General features: G+C 41.6%; 1 pseudogene; it reads left to right on the plus strand.

Annotated features, from left to right (window-relative positions):
* Nucleotides 1–26,330, plus strand: part of LOC129132401 (F-BAR domain only protein 2-like) — a 194,243-nt pseudogene that overhangs the window by 105,354 nt on the left and 62,559 nt on the right.

Here is a 26,330-nt window from a genome sequence, read left to right on the forward strand (position 1 = left end):
GCTACCTGCTTACATTTTTGTCAGGGATTGTCTGGCATCCACTCTCTGTAGCCAAATCCCTCCTCCTCTCAGTATGGCCCACAGACCAGCTGTTGCCGTCATAGGTACCTATATTAAAGCTAGCAAAAGAAATAGTATTGATTAGGAGTCAAATGTAACTTACCACTGAAATGATGATAATGTACACAGAGCCCTTTCACTTAACCTCCTGGGGAGTAACCGCAAAGCAGGCATCCCTGCTCAGGGGAGAAACTCCACACATTTCCAGGGAACGTGTAGAAGATTTCTGCTTTGTGAAAGTTTGGTGTTGCTTTGATAGTTTTAAAGAGAATGGATGTCAGTCAGTCAAAAATCCAGCTTATCTTGCCAGATCTCACTTTGGCAGTTTGGAGATGCCAGACCAATGTTAACCCCATGGTGCCAAAATAACTCACTACAAGACAGCTTGTCCTGTTTGAGTTATCTGATAACAGATAAGCTCTTTGGGGGTTGAGATGCCCTGCTACACTAGGTCACATAAGACACTTTCCCTCTAGGCCCTTCACCATCTTCATGGCCCTCCTTTGGATGTTCTCTAACAGCTTTATATATTTCTTATATTGTGGCACCTAAAACTGCACACAGTACTTGAGGTGAGGCTGCATCAATGCAGCGTAAAGCAGGACAATCACCTCCCTCAAGTGGCTGGTGATGATGTGCCAGATGCACCCCAGGACATGGTTGGCCCTCCTGGCTGCCAGGGCACTGCTGACTCATATTCAATTTGCTGTTGACCAGGAACCCCAGGTCCCTTTCCACGGTGCTGCTTTCCAGCCTCTCATTCCCGAGTCTATACACACAACCAGGATTACTCCATCTCAGGTGCATAATCTGCCACTTGACTTTGTTAAACTTCATATGGTTGGTTATTGCCCAGTCCTCTTAATTTGTCTAGGTCTTTCTGCCATGCGTCTGCCTTCAAGGGAGTCAACAGCTCCTCCCAATTTAGTATCATCTCAGTATACTTTCAAGTCCTATGTCCAAGTCATTTATAAAGATGTTGAAGAGAACCAGCACTAAGAGGGAGTCCTGCGGAACCCCACCCAGGTCACCAGCCTGATGTAACCCCACTCAGTATAATCCTTTGTGCTCAAGCTGTGAGCCAGTTACTCACCCACTGCATGACATGTTTATCCAGCTGAATGCTGGACATTTTGTCCAGACAGATCCTGTGAGCGACAGTATTGAAAGCTTTACTGAAATCTCAAAAGATGACATCAGCTGGCTTCCCTTGATCAACTAGAGGTGGGTTACCTTATCATAAAAATAAACTAGGTTTAACCAACAGGACTTTCCCCTCATGAGGCTGTGTTGGCTGTGACCAATGACTATTGTCCCTCAGGTGTTTTTCAGTAGCTCCCTGTGCTGGTTTAAAACCCAGCTAGAAAATTAAACCCACTCAAGCTGTTCCCTTTTCCCCCTGCCCCTTCTGAAAATGGGGGAACACTAAGAGAGGCTATAAGTTGGAATCACAGTTTACTGAAAAAATCACAATAACCACAACAATATTAATAAAAGAATGTACAAAAGAGAGTCTTACACACAAAAGTGTATTCACCACCAAACAAACAAAAGTGCTTCCTGAAGACAGTGCCCAGTGTGGTTTCCTAGATAATGGCAAAATGGTGACTGGCCCTGGGCTGGGGCTACATGGTATTTGGAAACAGCAAAAAACAATATATCAGGAAGACTATTGAGGCTTAACTTCCCTCCCCCCATCCCCCCATCCCCCCAAAAGCAGTGGAAAGCAGGGACAAAACAAAACCTGGAAAGCTAGTTTGTCCGAATAAGGAGTTGTGATGATGAAATGCTGACTTTTCACTGCCTCGCAGGGCTTGGGCCTCACTGCAGGGGCTCTCTCCAGGGTAGTAGTGACAGCAGTGTGGATGGGGGGGCTGTCTCTCCAGGGTGGTGGCGACAGCATGGCAGCAGCGACAGCAATCCTGGTCCCACATCCTCTCTGAAGCAAGCTCAGCAAAATATGATGAATTTTGTTTCCAGCCTCGTTTTTTTTTCCTGCAGAAACCACAGGCTCCAGTGGTGATGTGAGTGGTATCAAATAGACAGCACTAAAAACTTCACCCCCTTGTCTCTGTACCCAGGACACTCCCAGAATAATCTTCTCCATAATTTTACCAGGTGCAGAATTGAGACTGACAGGCCTGTAGTTTCCAGGGTCAGACTTCTTGCCTTTCTTGAAAATTGGGACAATGTTTGCCAGCTTCCAGTCCACTGGGACCTCTCCAGATTCCTAAGACTATTCAAAAATCATTGAGAGAGGTCTCACAATGACATCAGCCAGCTCTTTGAGTAGCCTGGGATGAATCCTATTAAGCACCATAGACATATAGGGATACAGATGAAGCAGCAGATCCCTCACAAGTTCAGGGTCATCTGGTAGTTTTATCATTCTCACAGCCATAGTCCTCCAGCTCAAGGCTCTGAGACCCCCAGAGCCCATCATCAGTGTTGAAGAGCAAAGCAAAGAAAGCATTAAACACCTCTGCTTGGTCTCTCTCCCTGTTTGTGAGGTGACCATCCTCATCCTGTAATGGGGTGATGTTATTTCTACACTGCCCTTTGCTACTCATGTATTTATAAAAAGCTCTTTTTATTGTCTGCCACATTTCTGCCCAGCTTCAACTCCAGTTGAGCTTTAGCCACACAAATTTTCTCCCCAGAGTGGCAAGCAACATCTCTGTATTCCTTCCATGTCACCTGACCTTTCTTCCACTGGCCATATACTGGGGGTTTTTTTGCCTTAGCTCCAGAAGAAGATCCCTGCTCAGCCAAGCTGGCCATCTGCCTCTCCTGCTTGACTTCATACATTTGGTAATTGCCTGCTCCTGTGCCCTTAGGAGTTGGTGCTTAAAAAGTGACCAGCACTGAGGGACCCCAGCATCTGCAAAAACATTTTCCCAGGAGACCTTACTCATTAATTCCTTGAGCAGCCTGAAGTCTTCTCTCCTCATGTCCAGATTTGAAGTTTTGCTGGCACTTTTCCTCCTGTAACCAGAGATTTTAAACTTGATCGCCTTGTGGTTGCTGTGGCCAAGACAGTTGCCAATCACCACTCATGTGACCTTCTCTATTAACAAGCAACAAATCAAGGAAGTCACCTTTCCTTGTCATCTCCCTTAGTACCTGTACCATGAAGTTATCATCCAGGTGTTTCAGGAATCTTCTGGCCTGGGTTGTACTAGCTGTGTGGTGTTCCCAGTAAATATCTGGCAAGTAGAAGCCCCCTATAAGCACAAGGGCTGTTGATTTGGAGGTGTCCCTTAGTTTCTTAAAGAATAATTCATCATCATCATTGTCCTGGCTAGGAAGTCTATAATAGACTCCCAGGATGACATCCACATTATTTGTTTGTCCCTTGATTCTTACCCAGAGGCTCTCAACTGTGCTATTGCCAACTGCAAGCTACCTACATTCCAGCCCCTCCAGTACATACAATACCAACCCCTCACCTAGCCTGCCCATTCCTCTTGAAAAGCCTATAAAGGTCCATCAGGGCGCATCAGTCACAGGACTCATCCCACCAGGTTTCACTTATGCCAAGGATGCCTGTTGGGGGTTAGGATTTTTCCTTTTCTTTCTCCTAGGGAATTTTCTCCCATTTGTTGCTAAAAGACAATAACTACCAACACTTAAGAGAGATAAAAGATATAGCCAAGGAGGAGGGGGAAGAGTGCAGCTGGCTGAACTATGGTAGCTGAGGGACATTCTCTTGGGAAGGGCAGAGATACTGAGAGTTTTTTGGCTGGGGGGAAGAGGCTGGGCTCAGCTACTCTAGCTCTCTCACTCTCGGCATCGGCATGGGAGGAGGACGGTCAAGCTGTTGCTTACTGTGGGGAGAATTCACTGTCACCACCGGAGCCCAGTCCTGTACTGCTTCTTCTGTACTGTGGGTCAGCCTTTACTCATAAGAGCAGCTGTTGGACTGGGACCTTATTAACACCCTACCCCACTAGAAAGGACCATCACCATCTACTCGGGTGCCTCAGGGGAAAACCCAGAAACCTGAGCCACCCCTACCCCTCTGAGGGAGCCTGTCCCAGGATGCCTTCAGGAGCCCAGCTGCTGCTGCCCAGCCCCACCTTTTCTCTGCCACTGCTCCGGGTTTTTTACTACACTGTAGCCCTGCACTCCCTGCCTGCTGGGACACCCTACAGCTCCTGCTACAGCTGTGGAGTTTCTGATACATTTTGTTTGCTACTCTGGTATCTGCTTGCCTCTGCCATTCCAGCTTGCTGCTTCTGAAGTTCCTGCTACAGCTCATTTCGCTATTGAGAGGGGCAGCAGGACTGGTGGCCCCTGTGAGGTTGTAGAGGAAGCCCCTTTTTCATCTCTTCCTCTGGCTGCGCCAATCATTACCCACGTGAGAGAGGTGTCTGAGCTTGTGCCACAGTGCCCCCTGCAGCCACGGGGGAATCATCACACCTTCCTTGCCTGGCTGGGAGCCAACAGCACCCCTGCCGGCTGTGACCATAACTACACCAAAGGGGAAAGTGCCTGAAAGCTGAGAGAAGGCCGTGGTTGGGTTTCTGGCATTGTTTGCTGTTGCTGCCATTGTTGGTTGTTTGTTTGCCTTGTGTGCTGGTTTTGCAATAACTGATTTTTGGTGAAGAGGGAAAAAGTCAGCCACGGAAGTGATTCTGTGTGAGGAATTGCTAGCAGCTTCCTCCATGCCTGGCAAAACCAACCACTGGAGAGCTCTGAGAATTGGCATGCTGCTAAGCCAATTAGAAAAGCTGGTAATGCCTCTATGATAACATATTTAAAAATGATAAAAAAAACCGCGGGAAGCTCTCTTGCTCCCTGCTCTCTACAGAGGAGTGGGGGGGCTGGCCAGGCCCCCGTCCTCTGTGTGGCTGGCCAGGGCCCCTTCCCAGATGGGGCCGCTAGACCCTGTCCTGGTGCAGCCACCTGGCCATGCTACTGGGGGCCATCCCAGTGCCGTGAGCAACCATGGGGTCAGGGTGGTGCTGCACCGTTGCGGTTGTCTCAACATGGCTCTCAATGGACTTTATTTACTTAGCTACTTTTAACCAGCCATGCTGCAGACAGAAAGACAAAAGTGGTGGCTACAGCTTTTCTTTATTCAGCATCCCATATGAAGAAAAGTCACAGACCAGAGCCAGAAGCCAGCACAGCTTGCACAGTGCCAGTGGAGACCACATGACCAATAGAGAGAGAAGCCCAGCAAGTAATTCCCCGATTGCGGAGCCTGGATAAGATCAACCTTTCAGCACTGCAAAACTCTATAAAAACTGTTTCAATTGATAGAACTTGAGAACAAACAAACCTACAAACACCAATTCTCTCCCAAGTCAGGAAAAAGGAAAAAGTGAGGACACGTGAGGAGAACAACATGGCAACACTAAGGTCGGTGCAAGAGGAAGGGGGAGGAGGAAGTCCTCCGACCGTCAGAGCTGAGATTCTTCTGCAAGCCGTGGTGAGGACTATAATACAACAAACTGTTTCCCTGTAATTCATGAAGTGCATGGGGGGATGTAGCATTCACCTGCAGCCCATGAGAAAAAGGCACTTGTGCTGGATTGTGTGGATGCTGAAAAGCTGTGATCTGGTGAGAGGCTTGAACAGAGAGAGAACCCTTGCTTTCAGAGATAGAGGAAGAGGATTCTTGCTTTTATACTAGAACAGCTCATCCTTAAAAACTGCACCCCATAAGCTAAATGGCCCATGAAAAGCAGTCATGAGAAGACTGCAAGCTGTGGGAGGAACTTCATGTTGCAAGCAGGTTCCGGGCAGACTGTTACCCATTAAAATTAAAACCATGTTGGAAAAGTTCACAGAGAACTGTTTCCCCTAGGAAAGACCCCATGGCAAAGCAAAAGAGACTCCTCTCCCTAAGTGAACTGAAAAAAAGATTTTTAGAAGTGACAAACTGACTAAAAATCCCATATTTTGTCTCCCTGCACTGTCGGTGGCAAGGAAAAAGGGCTGGGGGGGGGGGGGGGGGGGGGGGGGCGGGGAAGGTGTTCCAACAGTTTATTTTTAGTTCTCATTATTCTCTTTTAATTCTGTTCATAAATTTTTCTTTATACCTTTTAAAGTTTTAAGCCTGTTTTGCCCTTAAAGTGGTTTTCTCCAAATCCTTATCTGACCCCATGAGTTTTCTTTCCCCCTTCTCAGTTTAACTATAGCAGAGGAAAATGAATAAAAAATTTTAATAGGTGCACTGGCATTTGGCCAGTGTCAACCTATCACACCTTGTTATGCATATATATACTAGTAAAGAACTGTTATTCTTTTTCCTATATCTTTGCTGAAAGCCCCTTAATTTCAAAGTTATGATAATTTGGAGGGAAGGGGGTCATATTTTTCCATTCCAAGGGAGGTTCCCACCTTCCTCGGCAGACACCTGTCTTCGAAAACAAGACAATGCCATATCTTGGGGACTGGTCCAAGGCTTCAAGCTCCTCTTGCTTGTTCCTCATGATGTACATGTTGGTACAGAAAGATTTCAAGTGTGGTTCACCATAGCTGACACCTCATGGAGCAGATTGAAGGATTTCACTGGCACTCAGCCCCTCTGTCCTAGGGTGACGTTATGATGCTTGTATCCCCATTCATGTGTTCTGTTTATGCTGGATATTATGTTCTGTGCCCTTAAGACTGGCTCTGAAGAGTGAAAGTTTTGTTTGGGTTTTCTTATCAGCCACTCCCCCATGGCTGGTGGGACACAGAGACGGGGCAGTGCATAGTGCTGCTTTTGCTTTTTTGCTTTTGCTTTTCACTTTGCACTCTTGCTCTTGCTTCTGCTTTGCTTCTGCTTGTTCTTGCTTCTGCTCATTAGCTAGTTTAGCTAAACAGTCCAAATTTCTTCCTGGACTGTTTCTCCTTTCCTTTTTTGAACCAACTTGAACCTGCTCCGGACTGGGGCCTGGGAAACACCGAGAGTTTGCACCCTGTGGCTTGCAGCAGCTGCCCCAGCTCCGGAGGGACTGATAACAGAGCGACCACCCCCAAGAGAGACTTTCTGAATTTGTCATCTTTTTTCAGAGCGGTGAAAGAGTGGTGTCATCTGGTATTGTTCATTTTGTGTGCTGGGGGGTGCTGTGCCTGTTAAATAAACAGGTTCTTTCCACTTCTCTCCGAGGAATTCTTCCTGAACCAATTGGGGGGAGGGTCCATGTGGGTTTGCTTTCTGGAGGGGCCTCCTTTGGAGGTTTTCTCCCAAATTTGCCCTAAACAAGGACACCCTCAAATTTTAGTGTGCCATCCCATTGCTTATCATTGTCAAGCCTGATTTTGTCCCTTTCCCCCTTCCAATGTAGTTAAATCTCTATTAATTGGCCCTGATAGCTCCTGTGTCAGTAGACCTGGTGTTATATAGATCATGCCATGGTCAAAAAGCCCAAAAATTTTCAAATAACACCAGCTTTGGAGCCATGTGTTGATCTGATGGGTCTGCCTGTTCCCTTTGATATTCTTCCATGCTACTGGAAGGACCAAGAAAAACACTTCATGCCTTCCTGATCCTACAGCCAATCGTCCTGAGGCCCTGAAATCCCTTTTGATTACACTTGGACTTCTCTTTGTTATCTCATCTCTGCTGACATAAAGAACCAATGATGCCTTAAAGACCTAGAAATAAAACAACACACTTTTGAGACAATATTAATATAGGAGGCAATATAGGCTGGTCTTTATTGAAGGCCTGCAAGGGGCAGATATGGAAAATGCCCATCCCCGCATGGAGTGAATACAGTTTTATAAGTTTAGCAAATCAGCATAATTGACAAAAATCCCCAATTATATACATAAGTAGTGAGGTAATTCCCTCTTTTGGTTCCACCTCTTATTGTAGCCCCTCTTTAGATAGGAACTAAACTTTTTTTTTATGAAAATGTGTCTTAAAGAGCTGGTTTCAACCTTGGCTGCCAGGAAGAACCAAAACAGGATAGGGGCCTTGGACATCCTGGCTTGGAGCCTCTAGAATGTGTTTTTTCTTTCTGCCTGTCAGGGTAGGGAAAAGTACGGGGGCTATCTAGGAACTATATAACTATACAGCAATAGAGCTACAAATATATATGAAGGAAATATCAAAGCAAAAATCATTCTGGCATCACCAATGATGGTTAATAATCAGAGGGCCATACCAGACTAGAGAGTTTTCTAGTAACGTCCCTTACCTGAGCTCCTGGGAGGCAGTAGACTTCCCTGTGGATTAGGTCCAGTTGGCATATTGGACCCTCTGTTCCCCTTAGAAGGGAGTCACCTATGACAACTACTCTTCTTTTTTTCAAACAGATGAGGTCATGATGTGAGGGGTAGGCTGTCTTGCCCCAGGTGGTACTTCTATCTCAGAAAGACAGTCATCCACCTCATCAGTTGACTGTCCTTCTAGTTCCAGGGCCTCATACCTATTGTAAAAGTTGCCAGTCCTACTTGTCATCTTCAAGTTTTCAGGAGAAGTGATGCCTTGGAGTGGCTAACTGGAACAGAGGCTAGACAAGATTAAGAGAATAAAAGCAGGTATCTATTAAAGGCCTTCAATAAGTACACCTTTGGCAGTCAGAAGCATCCAAGAGGCTACACCCAAGATCGACAATGGTCATGAGTTTTTCATACAGATATAAGTTTGGTCCATTTACATATCAGGGTTAATCCTCCAATTACAGCTTCAGGTAATGAAGTCATATACCCCCGGTTTGCTCCCCCCAACTCTTGTTTATACTTTTTGGGGCCTGAGACAGTAGGGTGTCCTTGAGTTTCAGGCCTAGAGAGATTGTTTTGTCTGAATAAAATGGGAGAACAGTAGGCGACAAACTATGGAATTTGAGAGTTATACCCTAAAGCAGTAAAGGATCTGAAAAATATAAAAACTAAATCCTAAGGCATCAGAAGGAGGAGCCTTCTTCCTAGTACAGGCAGTGGTCAGCTTCCAGCCTTCATATTCAACAGACCTCTAACTTAATGCTTGACAGGGTTCTGAGCCCACCTGCGTGTCCACTGCAAGGCGAGGTTGAGAGTCCTGAGATTGTAGCGTCTCTGAGAATAACCTATCAATCTCTCACTCATTCTCATGGATGTTTCACAGTCTGTTCACTTCCTCCTGTAGTTCCTTCACCTGGTGACACAGCTCATCAACAGCAACATACCTTCTGCATAAGAAATTATTGTCAGCCCCAGCCTCACAAAGAGGCATCAGGCACTCCCAGCAACCTGAGACCTGGAGAGCTACATTTATCATCAGGTCTGTCTGGGTTGAAGCCTCTGACACAGCTAGTGCAGGGACTCCTGCTACAGGGGAATGAGCTCTGTGAAATGTCAAAACCATACCTGAGGGAGCATATGCTAGTAAGTTTGGGGATGAAAAGATCTCTGTGCCCTTCTTCACCAATTACTGGGTCTCTTTACTGACTCTGCTAGCTGCTCCTGTTGGACAGGAGACCTTCCTGCTAGCTCTGCCTGCATGAACTGCTGTGGCATTCACATTCTCTGAAAAAATTCCTTCGCCCAGGATTTTTCTCCTGGGAAGCCGAGAAGCCTCAGAGAAAAGGAAAACAATTCTTATCTCATTTGCTTCTCCTGTATTGTGCTCGTCTAGAATGTGTTTGGAGATTGTTTACCCACAGGTGATTGTTTCATTGGATTCTGGTGTGAGTTGTTTTGACTCATTGGCCAATTAGGGACAAGCTGTGTCAAGACTCTTTCCAGAGTCACGAGTTTTCATTATTATCTTTTTAGCATTCAGTAAGTATCCTTTCTGTATTCTTTAGTATAGTATAATATAGTATTATAAAGTAATAAATTAGCCTTTTGAGAACATGCAGTCAGATTCACCATTCCTGCCTTCGTTGGGGCATTCCCTGCAAATACAATAAACTGCCACACAAACTGCTGTCCCATGCCCTGTTGACAGAGCTGGTTGCTTCTGCTCCCTATAAGCCATTTATGAGAGAGTGGGAGCAGCTTCTGGTTGTCACTGCTGTGACTGCCACTGAACAGTCACTACAGACTCTGCCCACACTGATTCAGCTGTTCTAGGGCAACCTGTCAGCTCCATGTGTGTCTTGGTGCTCTCCTGCAGTTCCCCTGGCTCTAGAAACTTGCCCTGCTTGCTGTGAACCTCTGCTCCGCTGCGGGATGTGCCTGCACCAGAGCTATTTGCCTTGGCAAATTGAGGGTGTATTGGTTTGACATGGCCTGATTTTTGGTAGTGGGGGGGCCACAGAGATGGCTTCTGTGAGAAGCTGCTAGAAGCTGCTAGTGTTTGGCCAGTGTCAAACCACAACAGGCGGTTAATGGTAGTTCATCACATGTTATTTCTGCCACTGCTTCCTCCTCAAGGGGAGGACTTTTCATACTCTTCCCTTGCTCTAGCATAGGAGACAGCTCTCCATTAAATTCTCCACTGTGAGTACTTCCCACGGGTTACAGTTCTTCAGAAACTGCTCCAGCACGAGCCCCTTCCACAGGGTGCACTCCTTCAGGCATAGCCTGCTCCAGCATGAGTGCCTCGCAGGGTCACAAGTCCTGCCAGCAATCCTGCCCCAGCAGGAGCTCCTCTCTCCACGGGGCCACAGGTCCTGCCAGGAGTCTGCTCCAGTGCGGGCTTGCCACAGGGTCACAGACTCCTTCAGGCATCCACCTGCACTGGCATCGGGTTCCTCCACGGGCTGCAGGTGGATCTCTGCCTCACCATGGACCTCCATGGGCTGCAGGGGCACAGCTGCTTTGCCATGGTCTTCACCACAGCCTGCTGGGGAATCTCTGCTTTGGCACCTGTGTTGCCTTTTTCCCATCCTGGAAATGAAACTCGAGATAATTTTAGTAAGGAGGTAATATAAAAGGGGATCTTTATTTGAAAGCCTTCAGGGGCAGTTATGGAAAGATGTCCACAAAAGCTCACCCCCCCAGGGGTGAGTACATTTTTATAGGTTTTAGGAAATTAGCATAATTGATAAAAAGCACCAATTAGGAGGACAAGTGGTGATGCAATTCCCCCCCAGGTCAAGCCCCTTCTCTGGACCCCCCCCCCTTCAGCACTAGTTGTACTTTGTCCATGAGAATGTATCTAGAAGAGTTGTTCTTGGCCTTGGTTCCCAGGAAGAACCAAAATAGCACTGGAGCCTTGTACCCCCCAGGTCTTAGAGCTCTGGAATTTGTTTTGTCTTTCTGCTTAGGGAAAGGCCATGGAAAAGTACTGGGAAAACAAGCTACTAATACAATAGGTGAGAGAGTTACAAATATATGTGTGAAGAATACAGAGAACATACAAAAGAAAAAAGGCAAAACCCCAAAAGCATCACCTGAAGCACCTTCTCCCCCTTCTCCACTGACCTTGGTGTCTGCAGTTTCTTCTCTCACACATTCTCACTCTTCTTTACTAGCTACAGTTGCTGTTGCACATTTTTTCCCCTCTTCTTAAATATATTGCCCACGGCACTGCCACTGTTGCTGATGGGCTTGACCTTGGCCAGCAGCAGGTCTGTCTTGGAGCTGGCTGGCATTGGCTCTGTTTGACATGGGGGCAGCTTCTTGTGTCTTCTCACAGAAGCCACCCTTGTAGCCCCTCCACTACCAAAACCTTGCTACACAAACCCAATGCACCCAGATATACCCTTTGTCATATTCACACTCTATCTTAGATGGATTGGTAGCATGCTATGTATGTGTAATTATGGTCACTGTATTTCAGTATATTTTGTTCATAATTTTTAAATGTGTTTTTTCAGTAGAAGTATTTGATTTGACAGGAAATAGCTTTCAATTTAACAGCAATATAGAAATATTGTCAGTATACATCAGCATGTTCTTTGTTAATTTTTTCTTTTAAACCAGGCTTGGTTTTTTATATAGTGCTGAAATTAATGACCTGAGAACTGGAAATGCTAATTATTTGCACATACAAAGTGCCTTATAGATATTTTTCTTTTGGTGTTTGGTTTTAATAGTGATATGCTTCTAAGCAATTGCTTTCTTCTCTTTGTCATAATGCTATTAGGCTCCAAGGTGTTATTTTTTTGTGTAATTTCTCTCTATTTCTGTTCTTTCTGTGATTTAATCTTTCCCCTACCCTTTCTTCTGTACTTTATTATGTATTTATTATGCTGAAGTAAATGTTGAGAAATGTTGTATATAGTGTGATTTTAATGAGCAGTAATCTGAAAATACTATTCTGTTACAAAGAATTATTTTTTTCTGATGATGATTTAGTTTAGCATGTTTCAATTAAAATGTTGTAAATACTTGATAATATAATTTTAAATAGTTTTAGTTCCCTTTTTAAAAGTAATCCATTCTCTTTGAAAAGTTATTTACTACACTTTTGTGATTAAAACCTGTTGCAGTATCAAAGAGCTGCAAACAATTGTATTCAATCATTTGCCATTTGGGCTTTTGCATTTACTTAATTGCAAAGTAGGGATTTTGATAGCATTGAATACCATTGTATGATTGAGTTCTGTAGCTGTCAGCTTTTCTTTTCCTACATAAATTGTATTTTGCTACCACATGGACTATTACTCAAGCTAATCTGATGTCATGTTATTAGCCAGCTTGCAAACCAGGCATCTCCTTCCATCCATTCTTTAGCAGATTCTTTAGCCCAGTAAAGATTCAGGGCTCTTATTAGTAGCTTTTTGGACACAGTAAGGGACAAGAAGCTCCAAATTAGCTCTTCCCAGGTGTATCATTCAATGTGCTGTCCTTATTCAGAGATCATGTTTTTCCTTGATCTGTAACAGAAAAGGGCACTGAGGACTGAAAACTGGCTTCTATACTATGTGAAACACTTTGTACCTTTGTATGCCTGTCCACTGGATCTGAATAGTTTTCTAAATGTAGTCTTTTCCCTAAGAAATGTTATTTAATTTTGCAAGGTCATATGGATGTCTCTTTCCAGAAGAAATTTTGTTTTTCATGGCATAATGTCAATCAGAATAAATAAATTAGTGCTGTCAGTCTGAAATGGGAAAATTGCATTACTTGCTTTCAGCAAGCTGGACTGAAACTTGTTTTATATTATTAGGTTTTACATTTATACACAATGCAAAAATGAATAGATGCTGAGGTCAAAAAGAATTAAGTATGACTGCATGATGCTGACCTTCTATGTAATACATCATAGGCGTTTACAGGGATTCTTGCATTAATCCATAACTTCTAATTTAACTAGAACATCACATTTTAATGTAGGGTTTTTGAATAATAGAGAATCCATTATGTGCTTAAGTAAAATATTGTGATATTTATGACCTCTTAAAAAATCTTATTGCTAGCCTAAATTTTGTCTGATTTTATCTTAAACTGATGATCTTGTTAGCAGCTGTACATGATAGAACTCCGTATCATCAGAAAATTCTCAGCACATAAACGTCAAGTCCTTTCTTAATCTCCTCTTAAATTAGACTGTAAGTTTGTTGAGTTTGTGTAAGGCAGGCTTTCCACACCTAGAAGAACTCTAATGTTTTGTAGGCTTTTCAGTTTATCAATACAAGTTTTTAAAGTGTGGACATATATTGATATTGTCCCTAGTAATGGTTTTACACAGGGAAATACCATACACAATGTATTGTATTATATATTGCTATACAGGTTTTGTCAAGGATTTCACTTCTTTTTCTAATCACTGCTTTGCATGACTTGGTTGTTTTAGTTTTTAACTACAATCCTCAAATTCCCTTATAGAGTCCCTGTGGATGTGACAGCCTGGTCAGAGAGAGAGAAGCTAGATAAGTTTTCCCAGAATCAGCCTGGGAAGCTTTAGGGAGCTGGAGATAAACAATAATAGCAAATTATTAAAAACAACCTGCAGGTGATGTTTTTCTAATATCTGTTTTCTTGTTATTCTTGTAAGATTGTTTAAAAATGGGTGTCTTGTTGTTAGCGTTCAGAAACACATAATCACGAGAATGATTATATGTAGGTGCTTTTATTGAAGAGCTCTGGGTGTCAGGGGTACAAACCCAAATCTGACTCTGACATGGGTTTTTATATTCTATCATTATATAACTTTCATGTTAATTATTAAACTTATATTGTTCTATTGTATACATTGAGTTCATCTAAGCATGGGCTCTTCATGGCCCCCCTCAAACTTCTAACATAGTTTCTCATGATTCTTCCTACGATTAAACAATAATTATATTTAATTACTAAACAATCATCACATCTAACAATTATATCATTTATCATATACTGCTTACGCAGGTGCAATTTCACATGATCTGGCAAACACAAAGCCTAACATTTTCAGAGTCTATTTTTAACATTTTTCTAGGGCCCCACTAAGTCTAGCTTCTTTCTAATTCCCCGAATGTTATGAATTTAAAACCTTTTACTATCATTGTTAATTAGCCAACCAGGTGAAATGCATTGATTAAATGACCAATCAGGTCCACCTGTATCAACCAGTGTATAAAAAGAAGCAGTTTCAGTAATGAGGTGCTTATGCTACTTAGCCTTCTGACTGACTCTGTGTCATTTCTTGCTAAACAGTGATAACTCCCCATTTGCTAAAATATGTTACCTTATAGTAGAAACATGACTTAGTTTTATCTTAAAAGATCATGCATCTAGCAATGTAAAAGCATCTTAATCTAAAACCTGATATCCCCATTTTCCATGTCACTAGCATTTGCAGACTATTGAGATTTGCTTTGTATCTTGAAAATAGTTCCTGTGAGATGCTGTCAGTCATCTGAGTGATACTAGATCTGTCATAACTTTTTGAGATGTATTAGATCACTAATTTTGAAAATCTTCATTATCAATTGAATTGCTTTGATTGTAGTTTGCCTCTCATCTTTCCTTTTTTTAAAACTTTTATGGACTAAAGGCCATCTTGTTTGAGTACAGATGCTTTTTAAAAGCAGATGTCATAACATCTGTTCATTATACTTTTGGAGAGAAATCTAATATGTTGTCTCTTTGTTCTGTAAAATTGCTTTTAAAATAGCTGTTTCTGTTGCTGTGAATTCAGCTTAGCCAGCAGTGGGAGATAAGACATAAATAAATTAGAAACTTGGTCCCACTTGTTCTCTTTTGTGTGGGTTTGTTCAGAGGAGACAAGATCCTTCATCTCACTGCCAATTTCTTAACAGCCTGTACTCAATTACATATTAATGTTTCCATGTTAGCAAGTTTTCATATATGTTTTAAAAGACACTGTAGTTTTTACATTTAACCCATTTAGCCTTTCAGAAAAGATTATTTAGTTTGCTTCAAATGTGATTTTTTTCTTTCCGTTATTTTTTAATAAGTACAAATGATGTTCAACTTGACTGTATAAAACCACTGCTGTTCAGTTACACTGGTACTTAGGGCTTTAATTGTCAGGGTGCAGATTAGAGAGAACCTGTATTCTACTCAATCATTTCCATGTACTAAAAGTGTAATTGGTTCTGCTTTTTGCATTCATCAGTGAGAGATTCAGCATCATTAATTTTTTAAAATATTACTGCTTAAATTCAAATCATAGCAGAAAATTATAACACTTCTGAATAATGTGCTTGCACTTACTGCTTTTCTGCTGACAAAAATTTATTAAAGTGTTTTCAAAAAGAGTATTCTATTATTTTTTCCAGCATCTTGTGGTGCTTGACTGCAACTGTGCTTGGCAAACTCAAAACAATTAGGACTATTCTCAAAGGGATTCAGATCTTGACTCTTTTGGATTTTCATTCTCAGCTTAAGAACTGGTTATTGTCCAAAATGTCTTGCAATTGGGTTTGGACTATTTCATTAGGATTGGTGACTTATTTATTATGCACATCATCCCTAGAAACCAGACTCCTAAAGTATATTTATCCAAAATAAAGTGTGATACTATGGACTTCCCTTGATTATTTTTTCCAATATGATGTGATTTTTGGTTTTCAGCATTTACTATTAATTTTTCTTCTGCAGTGTTTTTAGCATAAACTTTCAGCTTCTTTTATTTACATGTCATTCAGTTGAATGTGTGTTGCAGCCTGAATTGCTGCTAGTAAAGGCCAGGGTAAAGAAGCAAAAAGGGCCTTGGCATGGTATCCACAGATGTTTTATTCAGCCGCCTGGTAAGATGTTCAGGTTCCAGGCACACACACATGGAGGGTCCAGCTTTCACTCTCCAGGGGCCCCGGGGGTGACCCTGGTCTCAAGGCAGTACAACGATAAGGGCCAATCAGGGAATAGGGAGGGAGTGGCTCAGGGACATGGGAACAGACATAGGAGCCAATGGAATCTTAATAGCTTCTTGAGGGAAGCTTCTTGTGTCCCCCCCCAACCCAGGGGATGCCCCCCAGGGTCTCCACAAATGTGGGAACCTCATGAGATTTAACCAGCCAAGTGCAAGGTGCTGCATCTGGGTAAAAAACTCCCAGTATCATTACAGGCTGGGGTATGAACGGATCGAGAGCAGCCCTGCCAAGAAGGACTTGGGGGTGTTGGTGGATGAGAAGCTGGACATGAGCCCAAAATGTGTGCTTGCAGCCCAGAAAGGCAATCATATCCCGGGCTACATCCAAAACAGCATGGCCAGCAGGTCAAGGGAGGGGATTCTATCCCTCTGCTCTGCTCTGGTGAGATCCCACCTGGAGTGCTGCATCCAGCTCTGGGGTTCCCAGCACAGGAAAGACATGGACCAGTTGGAACAAGCCCAGAGTAGGCCATCAAGATGATTAGAGGGATGTATCACCTCTCCTATGAGAAAAGGCTGAGAGTGGTAGGATTGTTCAGCCTGGAGAAGAGAAAGCTTCAGGGTGACCTAATTGTAGCCTTTCAGCACTTGATGGGAGCTTATAAAAAGGAGGGAGAGGGACTTTTAGCAAGTGCAGATAGTGACAGGACAAGGAGGAATGGCTTAAATTGTAAAAGGGTAGGTTTTGATTGGATATTAGGAAGAAATTCTTTACTGTGAGGGTGGTGAGACACTGGTACAAGTTGCCCAGAGAAGTTGTGGCTGCCCCATCCCTGGAAAAGTTCAGGGCTGGGTTGGATGGGGCTCTTAGCAACCTGGTCTAGTGAAACTTGTCCCTGTCCATGGGAGGGGGGTTGGAACCAGATGATCTTTAGGTCCCTTCCAACCCAAACCATTCAACAATTCTGTGATTCAATGTTAACAAAAATTTAACCAGAGTTTGAAAGGTAAATGGGTCAAATGCAATAGTTCAAATTACCTGAAATGATTAAAGTTACAAGAGCTGTATGACTGAAATAATTTGTGCATTTTATAATTGTTTTTTGTTTGTTTTTTTTATAGGGTGTGTCCAGATACAGACTCAGTTGTAAGTAGACTTATTTCCAACACAAATGCATATGGTAACATTGTTAAGCACTACAATCTGTTTTAACTTGACTAATATACAGGATAGAGGATTTAATATTTTGATAGAATACTTGAAGTATTTGTTTTGTTCAGAACATAGTCTTTAGCAGTATATACAAATATGCATCAGTAATACATCTATATTTCTTAACAATCTTAAGTTTTAAACAAGGTGTTTTTTTCTGCAATGATTTGCTTCTTTGTTTTGCAAATTAATAGTTTAAATTGCTTGACAAATTGATTTTAAGTAAGAAAAAGGTTCAGAGAACATAGCTTTGCATCATCATGTTCCTCTGCTTACAACTGTTTCTTTGGAGAACCCTTCTAATAATGGAGTTCTGCATGATTGCTGGCAATAGTGTGTAGGAATATTTGTTTTTAAATATGGCTTTAAATGCAGTATCTCAGTGCACTTTATTCATGGTCTGTTTTTCATTTGCCTCAGTTTGATCTATGATGAGTCTTAGAATTTTATTTCTTGAATTCAAATAATAGTTGCAAATGAAATTCATGTGTTAATGCTTTTTTATTTCCTTAATTGAGCATTTTCTTTTTAACAGCTAGAGTAGGGAATCATTTACAGAATTATTTATGTGTCCTTTTGTGGACTGATTTGGTTTTCAGTTTTTTTAATTGGATGTAAATTATATTAAATAATTTAGGTTTTCAAGCTCACCTGTTTTGTGGGTATTTTTCTTTGCATTTAATATTTGGGAGTTTTGCTACCTAATATTAAAACTTATTTTGAGAAACTTGGTTTCCATTCTTCTAAATAAGGAAAACTAAGTTTTGTCACATAATAGAACTCTATGTGCATGAATAGCCTTATAAGCATCATTTGAGACAGTTATCCTATACAAAGTCATCTTGACTTAGAACACATTAATTAGGTATGTTTAAAATAAAGTAACTTTCGAACAATCCCTAACATTATCAGTTTCTTTACAGAAATAATGTCTTGTGACTGTTCAGGTTGAGTCACTGGAGTGAAACATACCTGGATTTGATGTGCAGTGTTTATTTTCTTCCTTGCTTATTTTGGTCTCTACATTTAAAAAAAAAACATTAACAAATTCAACTGTAAATGTGTCTTAACATTCTTTCTGACTGCATGAGGCACACTATATGATAATTTGTTTTGTCTAGATGTAATTTATATATGACTGAAAAAAGACTTTCTAGATCCTCTAGAAAATCCTCTTCTAGAAGGTCCCATTTCAAATGTTTTTCATTTTTCTTGTCTTTTAATTTAAGATTTCCATTCTGTTTCATTTTTCAATCTTAATATAGCATGGTTATGGTGTGATTCCTTCCATTGCTTTTTAGATGCCAGATGGAACAGAGCAAGGAAACTGAGTCAAAGTATTGACTGAAACTCTATAAATAAGTTTTAGGAATAGAATGCCCAGTCCTCATGCTTTTTTTATAGGCGGTTTTACTTTTTTATGTCCTTATGTCTTATTTCTTTAAAAAATTATTCACCCCAGAAATTTTTTAGACCATACTAATTCAAAGACAGAGTTATAAAGCCTACAGATTTTATGTATATTTAGAACTATATAATAACTTAATCAATAATGTGTTGTATTACATCTGCAAACATAGGGAAAACTACAGGAGTTATTGTTATATGTTTAATTGCTTGATAGAATGTCTGAGAATGTGAAACCTTCTTTGGAAGAAGTCCGCCTTTCCAGTGACTTGTAGAGTTCAAGTCACATCCATATTGAGCTTATTTTTACTATAAATACTGCAAATAACATGTTTGGGTAGGGGGCTAGACCTTAATCCCAAATCATATTAATAACTACTTCTTACAGAAACACAAAATTTGCAAAGATCATCTCATCTTGAAGTTCAAAATTACATGTATATACAAGAAGATTGTGGGGTTTTTTCTCCATTCAGCGCAGTAGGCTGTAGTGAGTTGATGCTGGCCAGATGCCAGGCACCCATCAAAGCTGCTCTATCACTCCCCTCCATAGCCAGACAGGGGAGAGAAAATATAATGAAGGGTTCATGAGTTGAGATAAGGACTGGGAGACATCACTCATCAAATACTGTGATGGGCAAAACAGGCTTTAATTAGAGACATGAATTGAATTTATTACTAACAAAATCACAGCAGAATAATGACAAGTAAAATAAAGCCTTAAAAACACCTTCCCCCCACCCCTCCCTCCTTCCCAGCTCTACCTCCTCCCACCAATGGCGCAGGGAGACAAGGAGTGTGGGTTATGGTCAGTTCATCACTTGTGGCTTCTCTTGCTGCTCAGAGACAGGAGTCCAGCTGGCAGCCAGTCACCAGTGGTGTCCCTCAGGGGTCTGTGCTGGGACCAGTTCTGTTCAATATTTTTATTGATGACATGGATGAGGGGATTGAGTCTTTCATTAGTAATTTTGCGGACGACACTAAGCTAGGATCATGTGTTGATCTATTGGTGGGTAGGAGGGCTCTGCAGAGAGACTTGGAACCATTGAATGGATGGGAAGAGTCTAACAGGATGAAGTTTAATAAATCCAAGTGCCAAGTCCTGCATTTTGGCCACAATAACCCCCTGCAACATTATAGGCAGGGGACGGTGTGGCTGGACAGTGCCCAGGCGGAAAAGGACTTGGGGCTACTGGTTGACAGCCAGCTGAACATGAGCCAGCAGTGTGCCCTGGTGGCCAAGAAGGCCAATGGCATCCTGGCCTGTATCAGGAATAGTGTGGCCAGCAGGACCAGGGAGGTCATCCTTTCCCTATACTCAGCACTGGTGAGGCCACACCTTGAGTACTGTGTCCAGTTCTGGGCCCCTCAGTTTAGGAAGGACATTGAGACACTTGAGCGTGTCCAGAGGAGGGCAACGAGGCTGGTGAGGGGCTTGGAACACAAGCCCTATGAGGAATGACTGAGAGAGCTGGGGTTGTTTAGCCCAGAGAAAAGGAGACTCAGAGGTGACCTTATCACTCTCTACAACTTCCTGAAAGGTGATTGTAGTCAGGTGGGGGCTGGTCTCTTTCACCAGGCAGCAACTGGCAGAACCAGAGGTCACAGTCTCAAGCTGCATCAAGGGAAATATAGGCTGGATATTAGGAAAAAGTTTTTCACTGAAAGAGTCAAAGTTCTGGAATGGCCTGCCTGGGGAGGTGGTGGAGTCACCATCCCTGGATGTGTTAAAAAAAAAGACTGGATATGGCACTTGATGCCATGGTTTAGTTGAGGTGTTAGGGCATGGGTTGGACTCGATGATCTTTAAGGTCTCTTCCAACTTAGTCATTCTGTGAATTCTGTGAATTCCTTCCCCTGCTGCACCATGGGATCCCTCCTATGGGAGACAGTTCACTGTGAACTTCTCCATCATGAGTCCATCTCACTAGCAACAGCTCTTTGTGAACTGCTGCAGTGTGAGTCCATCCCATGGGCAACAGTCCTCCTCAAACTGCTGCAGCATAGGTCACTTCCATGGGGTGCAGTCCTTCAAGGACAGGCTTCTCCAGCAAGGACTCCTCTCTCCACAGGCCTACAGGGTCACAGCCTCCTCTCAGGCATCCACCTGCTCTGGCGTGGGGCTCCTCCATGGGCTGCAGGTGGATTTCTTCATCCCCTATGGACCTCCATTGGCTGCAGGGGGACAGACTGCTTCACCATGGTCATCACTATGGGATACAGAATAATCCCAGCTTCTCACAGATGCCACCCCTGTAGCCCCCCCCCCCCCATCAAAACCAGGCCATGCAAATCCAAAACATAGGCAAATCAGGTCTTGTCTGTATTGTGTGCATGGTACTTAAAAGATGCACTGTGATCCACTGTATAACATATGGTTCTGTCTTTGTAGAAGTGTGAAAAAGGGAGTAAGAATTAGTCAAGTAAATGTATATACCTTCATTAATATGAGATTTGTGATTATGTATCTCACCTGAAGGGCTGTGTTTTCTACCTCTGTTACAAAATGTAGATTTGCAAATAAAATTTTAATGTTTCAGGAAGCAGAACTGTTCAACTGTTCAAAATATTGAAAATAATATTTTGAAATTACTATTTAACTTGTTAAATAAGATTTTAAAGTACCATTTCACTTGTATGTGACACAATTTGTTGTTGCCATCATTACAGAGGTACATTAAGTATTTCTTCTACTCTTTGCCATTTTTATAAGAAATTTATAACTAGAGAAATTTTGAAGACATCTGTCGCAGACATCTTTCATGAAAAATCCTTTCTTAGGATTTTTCCTTGTGAGAAGCTGCAGTTTCAGCAACCAAAAGTAAACAATGGTTATCTGCTGCTGTGGAATGCAACAGGTAGACCCATGATTGGTCTCCTGTGGATGTTTGGATTTACTGACCACTCATGACAGAGCTGGCTCTTGCTCTCTGTCTGAGACACAGATCTTTGTTATTCATTCTTTTCTATTCTTAGCTTAGCTAGCTTCTGAAGAAACCTTTTCCTTTCTATTTCTTTTTAGTATAGTCTTAATGTAACATATATCATAAAATAATAAATCAAGCCTTCTGATCATGGAGTCAACATTCTCGTCTCTTCTTCATCCTGAAAACCCTTGTGACCACAGTCACAGACATCTGAGGTTTTTTCATAAAAAACTTGCTGTAGCATCTCAGCAGTTCATATAGACTAACTATGCATGCAAAGTCATGAAGTCATGAGTGGGATTTTATTTTTCTTTTCTGAATGGGAAAAGTATCTGTGAATCCAAGTATATCCATTTAAATATAATATACAAAAGTGTGGGGTTTTGCACATTTTTGAAATTTAGATGACCATATTAGAGACTTGTTTCTTTCTGTCCCAAAGCATTTTTATCAAACTGTTTAGCTAAGAGTTCAACATTATTTTAAATATAATTTTCTTCAGTTTATATTTAATTGCCTGCAAGAACTGAAAAACTGAACCAGTTTCAAGTTCCCAGGTGCTTTTTAGCTTTAAAAATCCAGCACAGTGCTGGAGATGTGCAAACAAAAATTTTGGAACCTGATTTTGAGCCCTTGTATATAAATGTTCATCGATGCCTTTTAATGAATGTGGATATTCTTTGCTAAAGCAACACTACAGGCTTGCTGTCTTTTCAAGGGGGAGAGAGGAAGTTGCAATCAGTATAACCTGGAATGTTTTTATTCACTTATTAAAGTACTGACTAGTATTTAGAATAGGTTATGCTCCTGCACCATCAGAGTCTTAGTGACTTAGCTGAAAGAATTAGAAGTAGACATTGGGAAAATATTTGGGGCTAAGAGTATTGTAGGCTCACTTAAAACTCATTTGTAAAGTTAAAATGCATCTGTTGATTTCTGGCCTTTTTGATAGAATAGCAGTAAAAGCAGATGCATTAAAACTTGACAGTTTTCATAGGAAATTTGGAGATTGTTTTGTTGCATTGTGTTCTTGAGATATCTGTCACACTTTTTCTGAACTACAGAGCATAACTTGAGAAAATTGTAATAATTATTAATGCATTACAGTGATTTTTAGGAGGTTTTATGATCAAATTTTTATTTGTCAATGATATAAAATTCAGATTGATATAAAAACAGCATATATTTTATTTCTCAATACCATCATTTTTGATGGGTTTTTTTAGAACATTCCTGATGTAGATGATGAAGGATAGAGCATTAAACCAGAAGCATCACAGGATATCCTTTTTGCTATTATTGTGCCAAGTTATTTCCTGTTATTACAATTATTTGGGATGAGGAAGTACTCAATAAAGTGTTAAGTAAAGGAAGATGAATGACGTGCTTATGTTGCAAGCTTTAGGCTTATGTTCTAAGTGTCTGCAAAATGCACAAAATTTTTTCTAGTTTAGATTTTATGCGTGTAAATGTTAAAGGCTAAAGCAGATGTCTGAGGAACTTTAGGAGAAGAACTTCTGTCTGACAGTAAAAAAATCCACAACAAAAACTTTAAGGCAACCATGCAGATCTTTTTCCATGAAAAGCTTTCAGAGAGTGTGTAAAGTACAGCTTGTTAACTCTTTTAAGCATATTAAATGGCTTTTTGTTGTATATCTGTGCCTTTCCCACTTTTTAATAACACTGTTAAAAAGATTGGAAGGTCCAGCAGTCTAGACATAGAATTTCTGGTAATTAATGAAGTATCATGCTGTTTCTAATTGGTGCTCATAGCTTTTTTAATGATAAAACAAATTTTTGTTATGTCTCTTCTTTTAAAATGGATTTCCCTTTTTTTTTTTCTTCCATCAGAAACAAAGGGAATCTCTACTTAAGAGCTAGGAAGAACTGTTGAAGATCTAAGCAAACCTAATATGTTAGCAAGTTAGCTAATTTTTGGAAGTGTATTCACTGATTTTTCAGGGGACAACAGATAAAATAAAAGTTAAATGTACACTTCGCAATTACTTTAAATTGTGAAAACTTTTAACTACTTGAGTACACCTTAAAGTGGGCCACCATCATCATAGCTTCTCTGTTCTCATCACCTTTGCCAAATGCCTCTGTTGCCCCCAGTGAAGGTTCCTGTACTGATAAAAATAATTCACGTTATGTCTTATTTGCATAATTGGTATAAAAACAAAATACTGTTATCCAGTTCTGGAGGGGTGCATTATTTCATGCTTTATATTTTTTACAAAATGGAGGCACGAGTGAATAACATTCATGCTTTTTAAGTGATTCACCTGAATTTCCTTTTATCCAGTATCCTTTTTGTCATGAAGCAATGGAAAAGGCCATAGATACAGTGAAAAAGCTCAGTGGTTTGCAATTCCTGTCAGCCAGGTAGTATTTCAGCTTCTGAAAATCTTGAACAGATTCACAAAGTCATCAGTTTCCTTCCTCGTTTCCTGCCTTAGCCTCCAAGAGTGGATATTTATTATTTTGATGGGAACTCTTGAGATTATTTGTTAGAGGACATTAAGTCAGTCTTAATCAGGCCAGTCTTAAGTGTTGAAAAAACAGTCACCCTAAAAATTGCTGACTGACCTTTCAGTTCATGGCATTCAGATCTAAATTGATTTTTGTCAGTAACTATTTAATAGACTTAATACCTCAGTGGCCAGCTCATGCTACCTTACAAGAGCCACCTGATTTGTAGGAAATTAATACTGAAACTCGGTAATTGCTTTCAAGGCAAGAAATTTTTTGGTGAAATTAAAAATCACTTGCCTTTTAAAATTTGCTTTTACAGTTGTGATCCATTTTGTGAGGCAGATAGACTGTAAGATGAAGACATTTGACTTTTTCCTCACCACATCTCAGGGTTTCTTTCAGTTGAATTGGAATTTGAATGCCTTCAGGGTTCAGGGGTTTAATCTTTGTCAGGGAGTATTTTCAAGAGATTTCATTTAAATGGGTGGCATATTTCCAAGTGAAAATAACAGAAGTGAGGTATAGAATATGCATGCTTCCACTAGGTGGCAAGATACTTCTCTTTCAGCAGAGGAAAAGTTTCAACTTGTTTCTTGTCAAAACAGCTGCATCTTTTAAGACTTAGCATAGGCCTTTCAGAGCTTTTGTTGAGTGCAGTTGCTGTCCATATAAAGAAACAGGGCTAAATTTATCTGTATATTTTGCTTATTTTGAGGGCTGAGTTGTCATTCTGTTTCCTTTTTTTTGCAAGGATGACAGTGCTTTAAGTGACTGATGGGGTTTACTTTACCATGCATCCTTCCATGTAACTGGCATCCTTTGCTGCAAAATTTTCAGTGCCTCTGCATAAAAGGGCAAGTAATGGTGGCTGCTGCTTCCTCTACTGTTATGCTTGGTACAAGTACCATGGCATACTGGTTATAACACCAGCAGGGAATTAAATTCCAAATAAGCCACTCCCCTACCCCCACCCCTTCTGGTAAGGGAAGGACAAAAAGAGAGATTATGGTTTGAAATAACGATTTGCTAAAAGCACAAAGCAATAGAACAAGACACGCACAATAACAACAGCAATATTAATAGTGAAAGTATAAAACAAAGAAAATGTGTTTTACCCACAAAAAGATATTGACCATCTGGAACAGAAAAGGAGGATGGTGGACTCTCCCTGTACTACACGTCCATGTGGTTTCCCCAGACAAAGGCATTATGGCAAACGTTCCTGCACACTGTGCCACATAGTCACCGGGAAACAAAGGCAAGATGGCGGGGGAGCTCCCCCAGCTAACGTTTCCCTTCCCCCAGCCTGAAAACAACAAAAAACAAGGACAAAGAAACCCTTCGGAAACTAGGTTGTCCAAGTAGGGGTTGTGCAGCTGCTCCACTGAGCTCAGTCCTGCACAGTTACTTGTGCTACTGCCTCTAACTCTCTGTCGTGTTGGGGGGGGGGGGGGCTGAAGGGGAAATGGACATGCTGGGGTCACATCTCTGTGCTGTCCCTGCCCCACTGGGCTCAGCTGCGCCTTTGAGCCATCCCTTCAGCACCAGAACTGGGAGTGGAGCTATTGCCTCTCCTCAGCACCATGTCCTGCAAAAGCATCCTGGCAGAACAGATGGGGGGACTGGCAGGCCGCAGAGGATGGGATCTGCAGGTTTGATGCTGACAGTCCCTCCTCTGGAGTGAGAAAAGCAAGATGGAACACTTCAGGTTATAAGTCTCGGCTTTTCCTGCCAAAACCGAGCCTACACTGATGATGTAGATGGTGTAGAATAACAGCTTGGTCACACCCACGAAGCACTAAACTGCCCTCCTCTCTGTAACAAGGATAGATGGGCATTTCATTGCTAATTAGAAAGGCTAGGACTTTTCCTCACTTGGTTTAAAAGGATTTCAACAATGCATACATTTTTCGTGTATGCTTTAGGATCCTTCATTGAATCTTGGAAGTAATAAATTTAACAAACAGAAGTATTAAAAACGGGACCACACTCCCAATACTAAAAGTGATTTCAGCATTTATTGTAATAAAAAGGCCTAAAGGAAGGGGGTCCACAGGCCGAGCAGGAGCGTTCCTGTTGAGGATGCTGCAGTGCCAGCACTGGGTCTTCTTGAGCAGTGACATCCCCAATGTTCCAGGTGGAGCGGCACAAATTCAGTGGGTCAGATGCCCCT

The sequence above is a fragment of the Agelaius phoeniceus genome, chromosome W (genome assembly GCF_051311805.1).
Source record: "Agelaius phoeniceus isolate bAgePho1 chromosome W, bAgePho1.hap1, whole genome shotgun sequence".
Lineage (NCBI taxonomy): Eukaryota > Metazoa > Chordata > Aves > Passeriformes > Icteridae > Agelaius > Agelaius phoeniceus.